This window comes from Ovis aries, chromosome 13 (genome assembly GCF_016772045.2).
Source record: "Ovis aries strain OAR_USU_Benz2616 breed Rambouillet chromosome 13, ARS-UI_Ramb_v3.0, whole genome shotgun sequence".
Taxonomy (NCBI): domain Eukaryota; kingdom Metazoa; phylum Chordata; class Mammalia; order Artiodactyla; family Bovidae; genus Ovis; species Ovis aries.
The window spans coordinates 1774377-1790738 of NC_056066.1; positions in this window are offsets into that span (position 1 = coordinate 1774377).

A 16362-nucleotide genomic window follows, 5' to 3' on the forward strand; every position below is an offset into this window, starting at 1 on the left:
ATCTGCCCATTTTAGGTACCAACTTAGGATGACATCCATTTCCCTCTTCTTTTTAAAAAATTAGTTTTTTGGAGTATAGTTGCTTTAAAAGGTGTTAGTTTCTACAGCACAGCAAAGTGAATCAGCTACATGTGTATATATATATCCTACTTTTTTGGATATCCTTCCATTTCTCCTTTCTGTCACAATTTCTTTGTCTATAAAATGAATGTACATTATTATTTATACTATGGTTGAAATTTCTATTAATAGTTTTCTGCCAGTATTCATTCTGTCCCATAGATACTGATTCAAATCTTTATTACTGAAAATTTAAAACATATATCACAAGAAATTAATACAATGAGCCCTCTGTACCTATCATACAGTTTTTTAAATTAATTTATTTATTTTAATTGGATGATAATTACTTTACAATATTGTGGTGGTTTTTGCCATATATTGACATGTACCAGCCATGGGTGTACATGTGTTCCCCATCCTGAATCCCCTTCCCACATCCCTCCCCATCCCATCCCTCTGGGTCATCCCAGGGCACCAACCCTGAGCACCCTGTCTTATGCATCGAACCTGAACTGGCGATCTATTTCACATATGACAATATACATGTTTCAATGCTATTCTCTCAAATCATCCCACCCTCACGTTCTCCCACAGACTCCAAAAGTCTGTTCTTTATAACTGTGTCTCTTTTGCTGTCTTGCATACAGGGTCATCATTACCATCTTTCTAAATTCCATATGTATGCATTAGCATACTGTATTGGTGTTTTTCTTTCTGGTTTACTTCTCTCTGTATAATAGGATGCAGTTTCATCCACCTCATTAGAACTAATTCAAATGTATTCTTTTTAATAGCTGAGTAATATTCCATTGTGTATATATACCAAAGCTTTCTTATCCATTTGTCTGCTGATGGACATCTAGGTTGCTTCTATGTCCTAGCTATTGTAAACAGTGCTGCAATGAACATTGGGGTACATGTGTCTCTTTCAATTCTGGTTTCCTCAGTGTGGATGCCCAGCAGTGGGATTGCTGGGTCATATGGGAGTTCTATTTCCAGTTTCTTAAGGAATCTCCACACTGTTCTCCTAGAGGAAAACATAGGCAGAACACTCTCTGACATAAATCACAGTAGGATCCTCTATGACCCACCTCCCAGAGAAATGGAAATAAAAGCAAAAATAAATAAATGGGACCTAATTAAACTTAAAAGCTTTTGCACAACAAAGGAAACTATGAGCAAGGTGAAAAGACAGCCTTCAGAGTGGGAGAAAATAATAGCAAATGAAGCAACTGACAAAGAACTAATCTCAAAAATATACAAGCAACGCCTGCAGCTCAATTCCAGAAAAATAAATGACCCAATCAAAAAAATGGGCCAAAGAACTAAACAGATATTTCTCCAAAGAAGACGTACAGATGGCTAACAAACACATGAAAAGATGCTCAACATCACTCATTATCAGAGAAATGCAAATTAAAACCAAATTGAGGTACCATCCCATGCTGGTCAGAATGGCTGCTATCAAAACATCTACAGACAATAAATGCTGGAGAGGGTAAAGAGAAAAGGGAACCCTATCATATAGTTTTAACAATTATTGACTCATGACAAATCTGGTTTCATTTGTATCCTTCATCCCAATCTTGCCATATTATTTTTAAGCCAATCCCAGAAATATAATCTATTATGTCATTTTATTCAGAAATATACCTGTTCATATTTCTAAAAGATAATAACCTTTCTGCAATTATTACACTTAAAAAGTAACAATAGCTCATATCTTTCAATGTCCATCAGTCTTTGACTTTCCCTCAATGTTTCCTAACTTTCTTTGTTTCAATCAAGATCAAGGTAAAATTTATACATTGTTTACGGTTGACATAACCTACTCCTTGAATTTTTTTCACCCTTGACATTCTTTTATTGGATAAGCTAGATTTTTTTTGTCCTGTTTGGTTTCCCACAGTCTTAAGTCTGATGACCGGCATCACCTAGATATTGTTTAACGTGTTCCTTTGTTATCTGTATTTCCTATGATTTGGTAGCTAGGTCTAAACACTACGTGAAAATAGATGCAAGTGTTTAAAAAGAGTTCTTCACAGTGTGCTGTATATGTGCTTGGAAAGCACATAATATTTTGCGTTTTATGATGCTAGCAGGTGTTGAGGACAGTTGCCTGGATCAATGTGTGCATAACGTTTAGGGATTATGAAACAGCAATATTCCGATTCTAACTTCCCTTCTTCATTTCTTAGCTAGAAACTGTTAGCTATAATTCATTACAAAGATACATCTCCTCTAATCAACTGCGTGGTGACCTGAAATATAACTCAAATTAAGTTGTTTTCAAAATAATCATTTGTTCCCTGGCAGTCTTCAAAGATGAGAAAATACTGTTTTATCTTGTTGTTATCTGATTTTGGATTTTGAACTAATTGATACAGCTCAGTCGACTGCAGTTGCTAACCTTATTAATGGTCTGAATTTCCCATTTTTGGCCCGCAACTCTTCAAATTCTCTCCCGAGACCTTTGATATGCACTTAGTAGCTTTGATAGCCTCCTTGTTCCAGGCACATTGTGAACATTTCCTGCCCTGGACCCAGATTCAGCCATTTTCCTGGTGCCTTCAGTGGCGCAGTGGCATTTATAGAGAACACTCTCATGTAAGAGGTACTTATTTAACTGAGTCTGCCATTGTATCCAGGTGTTTTCAGTGAGGAGGTCGAAGAAATATTCGTGTGCATGCGTTATGCACATCTATTTTTTTAAAAAAAGAAAATGCCATTAAAACTTCTGATCCAAATTCAGAACTACAGATTTTGGCATTAATTTTATTGATTTTTACCTCCCTATGCCTTTTCTTTCTATTTAAAAATGCTACATTGGGCAAAATTATTCAATGCCTTATTCTGCTCTCTACAAACAGAATAACAATATCACCATCAATATATAATTATCAAAAATAATTTTTATTACAATTTTACTTTTTTCCTTGGGATATATCATATGCTTGTGTTTTAAGAATTAAAGATTTTAAAATTTAAAAAAAAAATAAATTAAAAAAATAAATAAATAAAGTTAGTCCAAAATAGGGTGGTATGTGACAAAATTAATTTATAATCAGACTTATTTTCTTCACTTGGCATTTGGTGTTTAGGAATTAGCTTTTACTTTTCTTGTATAATTATGTAAAGTATTTACAAGTTTCCAAACCAACATGCAGTCTATTCAGAAAAGTCGACTTCCAGCCTCATCTCTTCTACTCTGTTCCATTCGTCCCTCTATAGAATACTAATTTTTGAATTGTATGGTTCATCTTCCAGTTTCTTCTTAAAAGCAAATGTCTGTGTATATACCTGCCCCTTGTTAGATAAATGGTATCATGCTCTTCTCTGCTGTGCTTTTCCACACCCATCCAGAGATTCTTCCTAAGAGTTTATTGAGCTATTTCTCACTCCTTTCCACAGCTTCATAGTACTCCCTTGTGTAGAAGCACCAGTTCCCTTTTGATGGACATGTGTGTTGTCTCCAATGTTGTTTTCATAGATAATGCTATAAGGATCCCTCAGAATGAAGACTAGCCTTCCTTGGAGCAATATATTGACACATAGTAAATGCTTATTAAAGAGTCAAAAGTGAAAGTGACATATTCAACTGCCAGTCGTATCTTTAATGGAATGGATATGTTCATCTGTTCTCCTCCCCTTTCTCCTGGATGTAGGCATTGGCAGTGAATTTTGGGGTGACAGAATCACAGAAGAGAAGGACTCCAGGTTCCTCAGATCATGAAGCACTACATTTTTCCATGAAAGAAAAATAAATGTGGCTCTTCTTCAAGCCAGTGTTGTTTGGCCTCAGTCACACATGGTGGTACCATGTTCTAACTAATACTTTAACTTACAGAATTGTTCTGAGCATTAATTAAAATGAAGCCTGTAGCTTGCCTAATAAAAGCAGGACAAATCCTTAACCATCTGTCTAGTTGAATGGTTTTCTTTCCTGCCTGAATGTGAATGTGTTAATTGCTTAGTTTTGTGTAACTCTTTGCAACCCCATGGATTGTAGCCGACCTGGCTTTTCTGTCCATGGAGTTCTCCAGGCAAGAATTCTAGGGTCGGTAGCCATTCCATTCTCCAGGGGGCTCTTCCCAACCCAGGAAATGAATCTGGGTCTCCTGCATTGCAGGCAGATTCTTTACCATCTGAGGCACTAGGGAAGCCTTCTCCTGTCTATCAGTTGGCAAGTCCCAAATCTGTTATCCGTTTAAATCTTTCCAGGTGCCTATATCCAATTCCTTAGTAACATCTCAACTTCAGACACAAGGGGTCCAAAAATTAACCTCTCTCTGCTCTTCCTCCATTACCTGTATTCATGGAGAACAATCACCATCTAGCTCACCTTCATCTCATCTCCTGTGGCCAGCTGGATTCCCTGTGGTATTATTTCACTTCCTAAAAGGCTCACGCATCCAGCCTCTCCTCTAACCCACTCAGCCTTCACTTTCTTATCTATTGTTTTAGTTCAAACCTGTGGCCTTTCTCTCTTTGACTCTTGCCATGGACACCTCATGGTTTCCTTGCTTCCAGTCTTAACATTCATCTTATTAAAGCACTTCTTGTCATTGTCAGCATGACTGTTTTCCTTTTTTTTTTTTAATTTTTATTTTATTTATTTTTTTTCCCTTACAGTGATATTTTATTTTATTTTATTTTAATTTTAAAATCTTTAATTCTTACATGCGTTCCCAAACATGAACTCCCCTCCCACCTCCCTCCCCATAACATCTCTCTGGGTCATCCCCATGCACCAGCCCCAAGCATGCTATATCCTGCGTCAGACATAGACTGGCGATTCAATTCTTACATGATAGTATACATGTTAGAATGCCATTCTCCCACATCAGGAAAACATTTGAGAATAGTAACCTTGTTTTCCTTCTTTGTATTCCTGGTACTTAGCAAAGTCACCAGCACACAGAAGTTACTCAGTAATGAAAATGAACCCAGAACACTAGCTACCAAGTACTAGCCACAAGTCTGAGACCATTCTATGAACTAACTTAATTCACCCTCACCATAACCCTGCAGGTAAATACTATCATTATCTCTATATAACAGAAGAGGAAACTGGTGCATAAAGTAATTAAGTAATTATCAAATGTAGTCATCTAGGAAGGGATAGAAAAGAATAAGTCTCAGGTGTTTAATGAATAAACAAAAAACAATTTTATGAAAGGGTAAATGACTCAAGGAAAGAGATTATTCTCTATGATTAGAGCCAAAGCCTTTGACTGTGTGGATCACAATATACTGTGGGAAATTCTGAAAGAGATGGGAATACCAGACCACCTGACCTGCCTCTTGAGAAACCTATATGCAGGTCAAGAAGCAACAGTTAGAACTGGACATGGAACAACAGACTGGTTCCAAATAGGAAAAGGAGCATGTCAAGGCTGTATATTGTCACCCTGTTTATTTAATTTCTATGCAGAGTACATCATGAGATTCACTGGGCTGGAAGAAACACAAGCTGGAATCAAGATTGCCGGGAGAAATATCAATCACCTCAGATATGCAGGTGACACCACCCTTATGGCAGAAAGTGAAGAGGAATTAAAAGCCTCTTGATGAAAGTGAAAGAGAAAAGTTAAAAAGTTGGCTTAAAGCTCAACATTCAGAAAACGAAGATCATGGCATCTGGTGCCATCACTTCATGGGAAATATATGGGGAAACAGTGGAAACAGTGTCAGACAATTTATTTTTCTGGGCTCCAAAATCACTGCAGATGGTGACTGCAGCCATGAAATTAAAAGACACTTACCCCTTGGAAGGAAAGTTATGACCAACCTAGATAGCATTATTCAAAAGCACAGACATTACTTTGCCAAGAAAGGTCCGTCTAGTCAAGGCTATGGTTTTTCCAGAGGTCGTGTATGGATGTGAGAGTTGGACTATGAAAAAAGCTGAGTGCCAAAGAATTGATGCTTTTGAACTGTGGTGTTGGAAAAGACTCTTCAGAGTCCCTTGGACTGCAAGGAGATCCAACCAGTCCATTCTAAAGGAGATAAGTCCTGGGTGTTCTTTGGAAGGAATGATGCTGAAGCTGAAACTCCAGTACTTTGGCCACATCATGTGAAGAGTTGACTCACTGGAAAAGACTCTGATGCTGGGAGGGATTGGGGGCAGGAGGAGAAGGGGACAACAGAGGATGAGATGGCTGGATGGCATCACCAACTCGATGGATATAAGTTTGGGTAATCTCCGGGAGTTGGTGATGGACAGGGAGGCCTGGCATGCTACGATTCATGGGGTCTCAAAGAGTTGGACACGACTGAATGACTGGACTGAACTGAACTGAAGACCCTTATATTTGGGTTTATTTGCAAAACTTGCTATGCTATGATACCAGAAAGGTTTCTGTAAAAACCCATGGGCCCCAAAATGCATTGTCTATCTTCTCACTAGACTGGATAGCTTGCCATCAGAACTCATGGTCCTATCTTGAAGCTTAGCTCTCTTATATCATCAAGGCACTTTGAAAGAGAAATGTCTTTGCTCACCGTCATTTGCTCCTGAATGTGGATAAGTGAAGGCTAGTTTAGAAGGGATCGGGATGGGAAGAAGCATGAGGGTAGTAGTCTCCTGAGTGTAGTGGAAAAGAAGGAAGCCTTTAGAATTTAACAATCAGCAGCATCAGATTCTATGTCTGCATTCTTTACGAATTTTTATTGCTGTGTATTGGCTTTATGTTTGTTTTGATTTCTTTTTAATAAAAAGTTCTATATTTCCAGACCTGGAAATGAAAGGTGATAACATGGAAATCTACTGCGTCCATAAACTCGCCAGGGATGGAGGAAATCTTGGAACACCAGAATTTATGAGACCAGACAAAGCCTGGCTACCCACCAGGAACTTTTCATCCTCGTGCCTGGATGATAAATTGCACCATAATTTTCAGGGGCCATTTGCTCTAGAAAAGCAAATTAACCCAGTAATTTTTAAATTACAACTCTGAGGTTTCACAAAGACACATCCAATCTGGTAACGTTTTGGTCCGCAGGCCCTAGCTGCCTGATTCTTCACTAACTGTACTAACTCCAGTTGTTATGACCCACAGAGATGTTATGGGGAGGTAGGTGGGAGGGGGTTCATGTTTGGGAACGCATGTAAGAATTAAAGATTTTAAAATTAAAAAAAATAAAAAACTAAAAATAAATAAATAAATAAGTTACACCTCTGAGGTTTCACAAAGACACATCCAATCTGGTAACGTTTTGGTCCTCAGGCCCTAGCTGCCTGATTCTTCACTAACTGTACTAACTCCGGTTGTTATTATTTAATTCTGAAGGAAGTTCCATTATTTTTACAGGCTTGAAGCCCATGATGACAGAAAGCTGGAATTATGAATGTTTTAACTCCTCTTACCTTTCTCATTTCTGTGTGCTCTACCTGTCGGTACTGAGTTCCTTAAACTAAGTTGATCCTTAAAATGTACATGTTTTAAAGGTTTGGGATATTTGGTTTCATTATCTAACTTGTATTCATGTCCATGTGAAGGAAAACTTACAGCTTGTATGATTGTATGTTGTATGCTACTAACTGATGACTGTTGATAATGTAGTATTTGAATCAACACTACATGTTTTTCTTCTTTTAATTTTTTGGCCATGCTGCAGCGGCATGTGCGACCTCAGTCTCCTGCCCGGGGATCAAACTGGTGCCCCCTGCTCTGGAAGCACGGAGTTATAACCACTGGACTACCAGGGAAATTGCAATACTGTGTGTTTTTTAAATTCTTTCCGGTTTTGTTGAAATATAATTGACAGATAAAGTTGTAAGATATTTAAAATGTATGCTGTACTGATTTGATATACATTATAAATTGTGAAAGGACTTCCCCCATCTAATTAACTAACAGATCCCTCACCTCACATATCATCTGTTTTACGGGGAGGTGGGGGATAGTGGTGAGACATTTAGGTTTGATTCTCTTAGCACATTTCAATTGCACTGCACAATGCTGTCAACTACAGTCCCGCATTTACATCAGATGCTCAGACCTTATATCTTACAGCTGAAAGTTTATGGTAAGTCTATGCTCGTCCACTGAGTTCTCCATACTTCCCTGCCCCTCCAGCCCCTGGCAACCACTTTTGTACTCTCTGTTTCTCTGAGTCTGACTTTTTTTTCAGACTTCCTTTGTAAGTGACCCCACACCCTATCCGTCCTCCTTTGTCTGCTTTATTTCACTTAGCATAACACATTTAAGGTCTATTCCGTGTTGTCACAAATGACAGAATTTCCTTCTTTCTCATGCCTGATTAATACTCCTTTGTGTGTGTGTGTGTGTGTGTGTGTGTGTGTGTGTGTGTATACACCCTCTTTAACCATTCATCTGCTGATGAACACTTAATTTGTTTCCATGTCTTGGCTATTGTGAATAACATTGCAATGAGCATGGGGGTGCAGCTATCTCTCTGATACTCTGTTTTCATTCCTTGGGAAATAAACCCAGAAGTGGTTTTGCTAGATTGTGTGGCAATTCTAGTTTTAATTTTTTGAGGAAACTCAATATTAATGAAAGTTATTTTAAAAAATATGAAAATGCTAAATTTCCTTGACTCCTCAGCTCAGCTAGGCACCGTCCTTCTAGTTAGATCGAGGCGAAAGAGGGTTTCCTCTGTGTGATTTTTTTGTTCTCAAAGTCATTCGCTCACTCATCCGTCATTCTTCATTGATCAGATAAAAATTCATTGAGCACCAATTATGTCCCAGAGTCTGTACCCGGGGAGACAAGAAAGACCTGTCCTCGCCTCACACTTGAGTGGGTTTTGCAGAGCAAGCCACAGGCATGAGGCAGTGCAAGGCTGCGACGGTAAGCAGAGCACTCTGCGGAAGGCGAAGGCTCCCGGTGGCCCGGACCAGGTCTCTCCTCTCCTTGCCCGTCTCCTTCCTCTCCCTGACCCCACAAGGCATTTCCTCCCTCTCAGTGCCAGCCTCACTTCATCTTCAGCCAGGTAAGCATCTTCAACCTGGCCACCCACTGCCATGCGCAGCTTCCCCCGCTTCACAACCCTTGTAGAAAGAAAACTGAATTTTCCTCTGTGCGTGTGTGAATCCAGGAAACACTCTAATTAGCACTTCTTGAGTCATGTGTCCATTTTTTGGGCCCATTGCTGTCGCCAGAGCAACTATTTTTGGCCTGGCCAGCGCTATATTATCCGTGTGAAGGTGGGTGAGGTAATATGGCTGTGAATTCTAAAGAACCACGTGGAATGAAGAACACAAATTTCACTGTACCCTTTAATTGCTTCTGAGTACTTACCATGACTCATAACGTATTGCTGTGTCTTGGCCGCCTGTTAATTGCCCATTCCTCTAAAACTTAACATTCATGAGAGCAGAAAATGTGGGAAATACTGATACTGATACCTACCCCTCCTTACTCTGCTTGAATCCTATCTGTCAATCCATATATCCCTAGCACCTAGGATTCAGTAGGCATTTAAAACATATTTCATAATTGAATGAATACCTAACACTACTGATTTACTCGACTTGTATGGAACAGTTCTCTTTTTTATCCTGAAATTTTCTGTTTTAATTCTGCTGGAAGCTTCACATCTTTTTGGACTAAGGTGTTAGAGTGTGGTAGATGAAAGCATTTAGGAGAGAATAGGGTTGTGTTGTAGATTTGGGCAGACCGAGTTTGAATCTGAGCTCTGTCACTTCCTACCTGAGTGTCTGATTCCTCTCCCAACTGGTAATGTCTACTTTGCACAGATAATTTGGAAATTAAGGTAACGATGCAAGTGTTTATAATTGTTCCATCGTGGTTTTAAGACATGTCTCTAAACTCTTTGTCACTCTTCCTGTCGTGAAGTGGAGACTAATCCCCCTCCCTGAGGATGGGCTGACCCTCTCATAACTTCCCACAGATGACCAGGATGTGGTTGAAGTGTCAGGCTCTGCATGCTCTCTCAGGCCACACAGCTTTGAAGACCTGAGCCACGTCTGAGAAGTCTGCCCACCCCAAGCATCTGTGTTGGAGAGATGGAGAGAGAGAGATCCATGCACTCAGCCCACAGCTGTATTCTTTCGGCCCAGACTCCGGCATGTGAGTGAAGGAGTTTGCAAGTTGATTCCACCCTGTCTGCAGCCTGACCACCCAGCCACCATCAGCCTGCAACTCTCTGCAAGGCTACAATCAGAACAGCCCAGCTGAGCCCAGTCAACCTCCGGAACCAGGGGAGATAACGATCATAAGCAGTTGTTGTTTTACAACTGGAAAGTTGAGTCAGTTTGATACAGAGCAATTTAAAATCAGAAGACTGGCTGGCATCGTAGGTGGTCAGTAAATGGCAACTTTGAAGTATAAATCGTAAACTACATGCTACCATCTCAGAACAGAGCATGCAGTAGGTACCAAGCAAAGCAGGCAAATATTAGTTTAGCTGCCTTTGGGAGTAATTTCCCAATTGTTGTAAATAAACAAAAATTTGACTTTGCACTCTGCATATCTGATTTAAAATAACAGGTCTGTGACTGTGTATCCCAGTGGTTAAGGCCACCAGTTACGGACATAGACCACAGGTTTCAAAACACACTCTGCTATTTCCTAAATGCAAGACCCCAGATAAGCTGCTTGTCTTCTGTAATATCAATTTTCTTATTAAACAGGACTTCTCAAAGTATTTCTGAAATAAGCATGAAGTTGAATAATTCACATAAACTTAGCCCACTGCTTGGAAAACACTGCCTGGTAAATGTTAGCTATTAATATCCTGGGAATCTACAACCAAGCAAATGCAAGCCCTGGGCCAAATGGCCTCAGACTGCTGAACCATGAGCTATGTGCACCTAGTGGAGAGATATAGAGGCCCACCCACTCCTTCCCTCATTAATTCCAAACTGTCAACTAGGGATGCCAGCCCACAAATAAAATATGTGCTTGATAAGATGGCCTGCAGATGCCATCTGAGGCTACCTAAATTACCCTAAGGTAACAATTAATATCCTTACATCTTGTTTTTGTTGTTTTTTATTGAATAATATTGTTGTTGCCCACACTGGCATTCTGAATGTCATGTTCTTCCGGCTGTGAATTTTCTCCCTGCACTTTATAAACACTTTGAGAATTATATGAAAATGTTCATTTTCCTGGAACAAAATATATGTCCATGGCAAAATTCTTTCATTTAAGGTAGTGAAACCAGAGCCATAGAACAATAAGTTTTAGACTTCTGCCCTGTGAAAATAGATAATAAAGCTTTGTCTTACTCAAGTGATGCTTCAGATCAAGGCCAAAAGTGGCCAGACGTGGCCAGAAGTGTTGTTTGTAAGTTTCCCCATACATCTGTGGAGCACACAAATATCAATATGGCGGTTCTTGAATGTGCCCTCAGTGTTTTGATCCTGTGACTATACTCAGATATTTAGTAATGTTATAGATTCATGTCACTAAGTAGAATCTGTTTTTAAGTGACTTTTCTCAGTGTTCAAGGTTTGCTTCTTACTATATGGCTCAAGCTCAAGTTTTATTCCTCTTGTAAGACAAAAACAATACTGCTGTTGAAAACTGACAAAACAGATGAATAAAGGCAATGACTCAACAGAAGGAAGACCCAGAAGCACCCTTCTCTCAACCTTTCTTTTCCTAATTCTTCCTATGATTTTGAAAAATAAAAAAAGAACATTGTCTCCCTGTCTTGCTGCCTCTTTCACTTCTTAGTGAACCAAGTGGAAGCAGTGACGTCTCTGCAGGGAGTGGATAAATGTTGATTGTTGTTGAGTCCCTACGTGGTGTCCAACTCCTTGAAACCCCATGGACTGCACCTTGCCAGGCTTCCCGGTCCTTCACTGTGTCCCAGAGTATGCTCAAATTCATGTCCATCGAGTCAATGATGCTATCTAAACATCTCATCCTCTGCTGCCTCTTTCTCTTTTATGCCTTCAATCTTTCCCACCATCAGGGGCTTTTCCAATGAGTTGGTTCATTCCATCAGGTGGCCAAAGTACTGGAACTTCAGCATCAGTCCTCCCAATGAATATTCAGGGTTGATTTCTTTTAGTATTGATTGGTTTGATCTCCTTGCCATCCAAGGGATTCTCAAGAGTCTTCAGTACCACAATTCAAAAGCATCAGTTCTTTGGCATTCAGCCTTTTTTATGGTCTAACTCTCACATCAGTACATGACTACTGGAAAAACCATAGTTTTGATTATATAGATCTTTGTCAGCAAAGTAATGTCTTTGCTTTTTAATACACTGTCTAGGTTTGTCATAGCTTCCCTTCCAAGGAGCAAGTGTCTTTTAATTTCATGGCTGCAGTTAACATCTGCAGTGATTTTGGAACCCAAGAAATTAAATCTGTCACTATTTTCACTTTTGCCCCTTCTATTTACCATGGAGTGATGGGACCAGATGCCATGATCTTCATTTTTTGAATGCTGAGTTTCAAGCCAGCCTTTTCACTCTCCTCTTGCACCTTCATCAAGAGGCTCTTTAGTCCTTCTTCACTTTCTGCCATTAAAGTGGTATCATTTTCACATCTGAGGTTGTTGATATTTCTCCCGGCAATCTTGATTCCAGCTTGTGAGTCATTCAGCCTAGCATTTTGCATGATATACTCTGCATATAAGTTGAATAAGCAGAGTGACAATATACAGCCTTGACATACTCCTTTCCCAATTTTGAACCAATCTGTTCTAGGTCTGGTTCTAGCTGTTGCTTCTCACCTTACATACAGGTTTCTTAGGGGACAGGTAAGGTGGTCTGGTATTCTCATCTCTTTAAGAATTTTCCACAGTTTGTTGTGATCTAAACAGTCAAAGACTTTAGTGTAGTCAAGGAAGCAGAAATAGATATTTTTCTGAATTCTCTTGCTTTCTCTATAATCTAACAAATGTTGGCAATTTAATCTCTGGTTCCTTTGCCTTTTCCAAATGTAGCTTGCACATCTAGAAGTTCTCGGTTCACGAACTGCTGCAGCCTAGCTTGAAAGATGTTGAGCATTACCTTGGCAGTGTGTGAAATGAGTGCAGCTGTACAGTAGTTTGAACATTCTTTGGCACTGTCCTTCTTTGGGATTGGAATGCACTGATAGCCTGGGATGGGAGCTTTAGGACGGTGGGTGCTTTTACAGTCATTTTACAGGCAGTGCACGTGGACATATGGCATGTCCCTCATGGCAGGAGCCGTGTTTCATCTATGACAGGATACAGAAGAGGTGGCTTTACGTGCTCCTCTATCAGGAGACAGTTTTTTGAGTGCTTGTCAATGAGTGGTATATAAAAACAGAGTAAAAATTTAAAAACAATACTGGTGGCTCAGTAGTAAAGAATCTGCCTGCCAGTGCAGGAGATGCAGATTCCATTCCTGGATCAGGAAGATCCCTTGGAGGAAGAAATGGCAACATACTCTAGTGTTCTTGCCTGAAGAATTCCATGGACAGAGGAGACAGGCGGGCTATAGTCCATGGGGTCAAAAAGACACACCACTAAAAAAATTCCAGTAATGTGCTTTTAATTTGTTTCAGTTGTAAAAGTGGGTGTTCTACTTTGCAATCAACAAAAGACCACATTAATAGTAAAACTACTGGGAGCATTTTGTGAATCATTAAAGAATGTTTTTTGAAGTTTTAGCAAAGGCTATCAAAAGCAACTGCGTCTTTGTTTTCTGTTGCAAAATACTTGTACTGTTGAAAACTAAGACACATTGTGACCGTGCTAGTCATCAGAGCTGAAATCTCTCTAAGAAACCCCCATAGGTGTTCGAGTACAGGCTGTCCCGCCCATGCAGAGTAGGCATTCATTTAACCTGGCTACAGTCTACCTGAGATTAACATGACCACCATAAATTAATGTTATTCCCTTTGACACTGGGGTTTAAGGAGATCCCTTAACCTCTTACAGTCACTAAGACATCATCTAGCTTTTGTACTGTTTGATAATTTAAGCATAAAGCACCAAGCAATGCAGCTACTGAATAATGCTCATAGAATTATGTATTTTAATGCATCCTCTGTATTTCTCCATCCTGAAGGACATTTTGAACATCTTATATTTCAGCTCAGTGATGTACTAGGCAGAGCAACATGCTGTGTGATGTTGTGTCATCTACACAACTCATTAAAAAGAAATAAGGAAATTTCAAGGAAGTGAAAGAAAATCATGACCTGTAAGTGTGTTTCATGGGCTGAATTCCACTGTGGTTTATAAGAATATTAAATTGTGATTTCATTTTCTTATTCAGTATTATTGCAAATAAAAAAATCATGGGTAGAAGCACAAAAGCGTGAAGGGTAAGTGGGAAAGCGAATTTTAGTTTGCAAAAATACCATCCGAACAAAATTGAAAAGTGTTTTGAAGAGAGATGTAGTTATCTTTATGAAACACTGAAAGGTACCCGGAAATGGTGACATGACTGTTTTCATTTTGTGCAAAGAATACTGTCTCAAAATAAAGTCCTAGGTGCCCCAGTACTGGTCTGACTAGATCCTGTTACCGTAGAAGTTTCTGACCATAACTTCAGAGTTACCCTCGGGTATTATTCATTATTTAAATGTATATAAAAATAAACTGTGGAAAATTCTGAAAGAGATGGGAATACCAGATCACCTGATCTGCCTCTTGAGAAATCTGTGTGCAGGTCAGGAAGCAACAGGTAGAACTGGACATGGAACAACAGACTGGTTCCAAATAGGAAAAGGAGTATGTCAAGGCTGTATATTGTCACCCTGCTTATTTAACTTCTATGCAGAGTACATCATGAGAAACGCTGGGCTGGAAGAAACAGAAGCTGGAATCAAGACTGCTGGGAGAAATATCAATAACCTCAGATATGCAGATGACACCACCCTTATGGCAGAAAGGGAAGAGGAACTAAAAAGCCTCTTGATGAAAGTGAAAGAGGAGAGTGAAAAAGTTGGCTTAAAGCTCAACATTCAGAAAACAAAGATCATGGCATCCAGTCCCATCACTTCATGGGAAATAGACGGAGAAACAGTGGAAAGAGTGTCAGACTTTATTTTGGGGGGCTCCAAAATCACTGCAGATGGTGGTTGCAACCATGAAATTAAAAGACACTTACTCTTTGGAAGGAAAATTATGACCAACCTAGATAGCATACTGAAAAGTAGAAACTACTTTGCCAACAAAGGTCTAGTCAAGGCTATGGTTTTTCCAGTGGTCATGTATGGATGTGAGAGTTGGACTGTGAAGAAAGCTGAGCACCAAAGAATTGATGCTTTTGAACTGTGGTGTGGGAGAAGATTCTTGAGAGTCCCTTGGACTGCAAGGAGATCCAACCAGTCCATCCTAAAGGAGGTCAGTCCTGGGTGTTCATTGGAAGGACTGATGCTAAAGCTGAAACTCCAGTACTTTGGCTAACTTATGCGAAGAGTTGACTCATTGGAAAGGACCCTGATTCTGGGAGGGATTGAGGGCAGGAGAAGTAGGGGATGACAGAGGATGAGATGGCTGGATGGCATTACCAGCTCGATGGACATGAGTTTGAGTGAACTCTGGGAATTGGTGATAGACAGGGAGGCCTAGCGTGCTGTGATTCATGGGGTTGCAAAGAGTCAGACACGACTGAGTGACTGAACTGAACTGAACTGAAAAGTGCTTCATCCATTCTGCATCACTGGGTAAACTAAATCTTTAGATAATGGAATCCTCTCCCTTTCAAATGTAAAACTATTTTTTTTTTTCTTTCCTAATGACATTATTCTACCACTGAGAGTCTCAGTGGCTCCACATTATTTGGGAGTAAAAAGGCCAAACTCCTGATACACCCTGTATTGATTCTCTCACTAAGTTTCCAGCATCTTCTCTTCCATACTTTACAGTTTTTGCCCCAGCCATATAGTTGTTTAATGACTGTATCTTTATTAACACTGGCCCCACTTACTGAAATCTACTCAGTGAAATGAAAGTCATATTTTAAAGCAAGAGAAGATAAATTTAAATATAATTTTTTCCCCTCTGCCCACGTGGACCTCTTTCCTCCCCTCTAATGTACATTATACATCTGTTATGCATTAAACCTGACCTCCCCCATGACAGAACTACCTGCTCAACCATAAAGATCACTTTTTTCTTTTACCAGAGCCAACCACTTAACTCCTTAGAAGACAGCATTCCTTTCCGAATCCTGTAAGAAGTCACAGTGACCCACCACTCACCTTGTGCATGCCGACATCTTTGGTGAACTTTGTGTACAATGCCAGTTTATCATTTCCCTTAAAGACCTCATGCGAAGAGTTGACTCATTGGAAAAGACCCTGATGCTGGAAGGGATTGGGGGCAGGAGGAGAAGGGGACGACAGAGGATGAGATGGCTGGATGGCATCA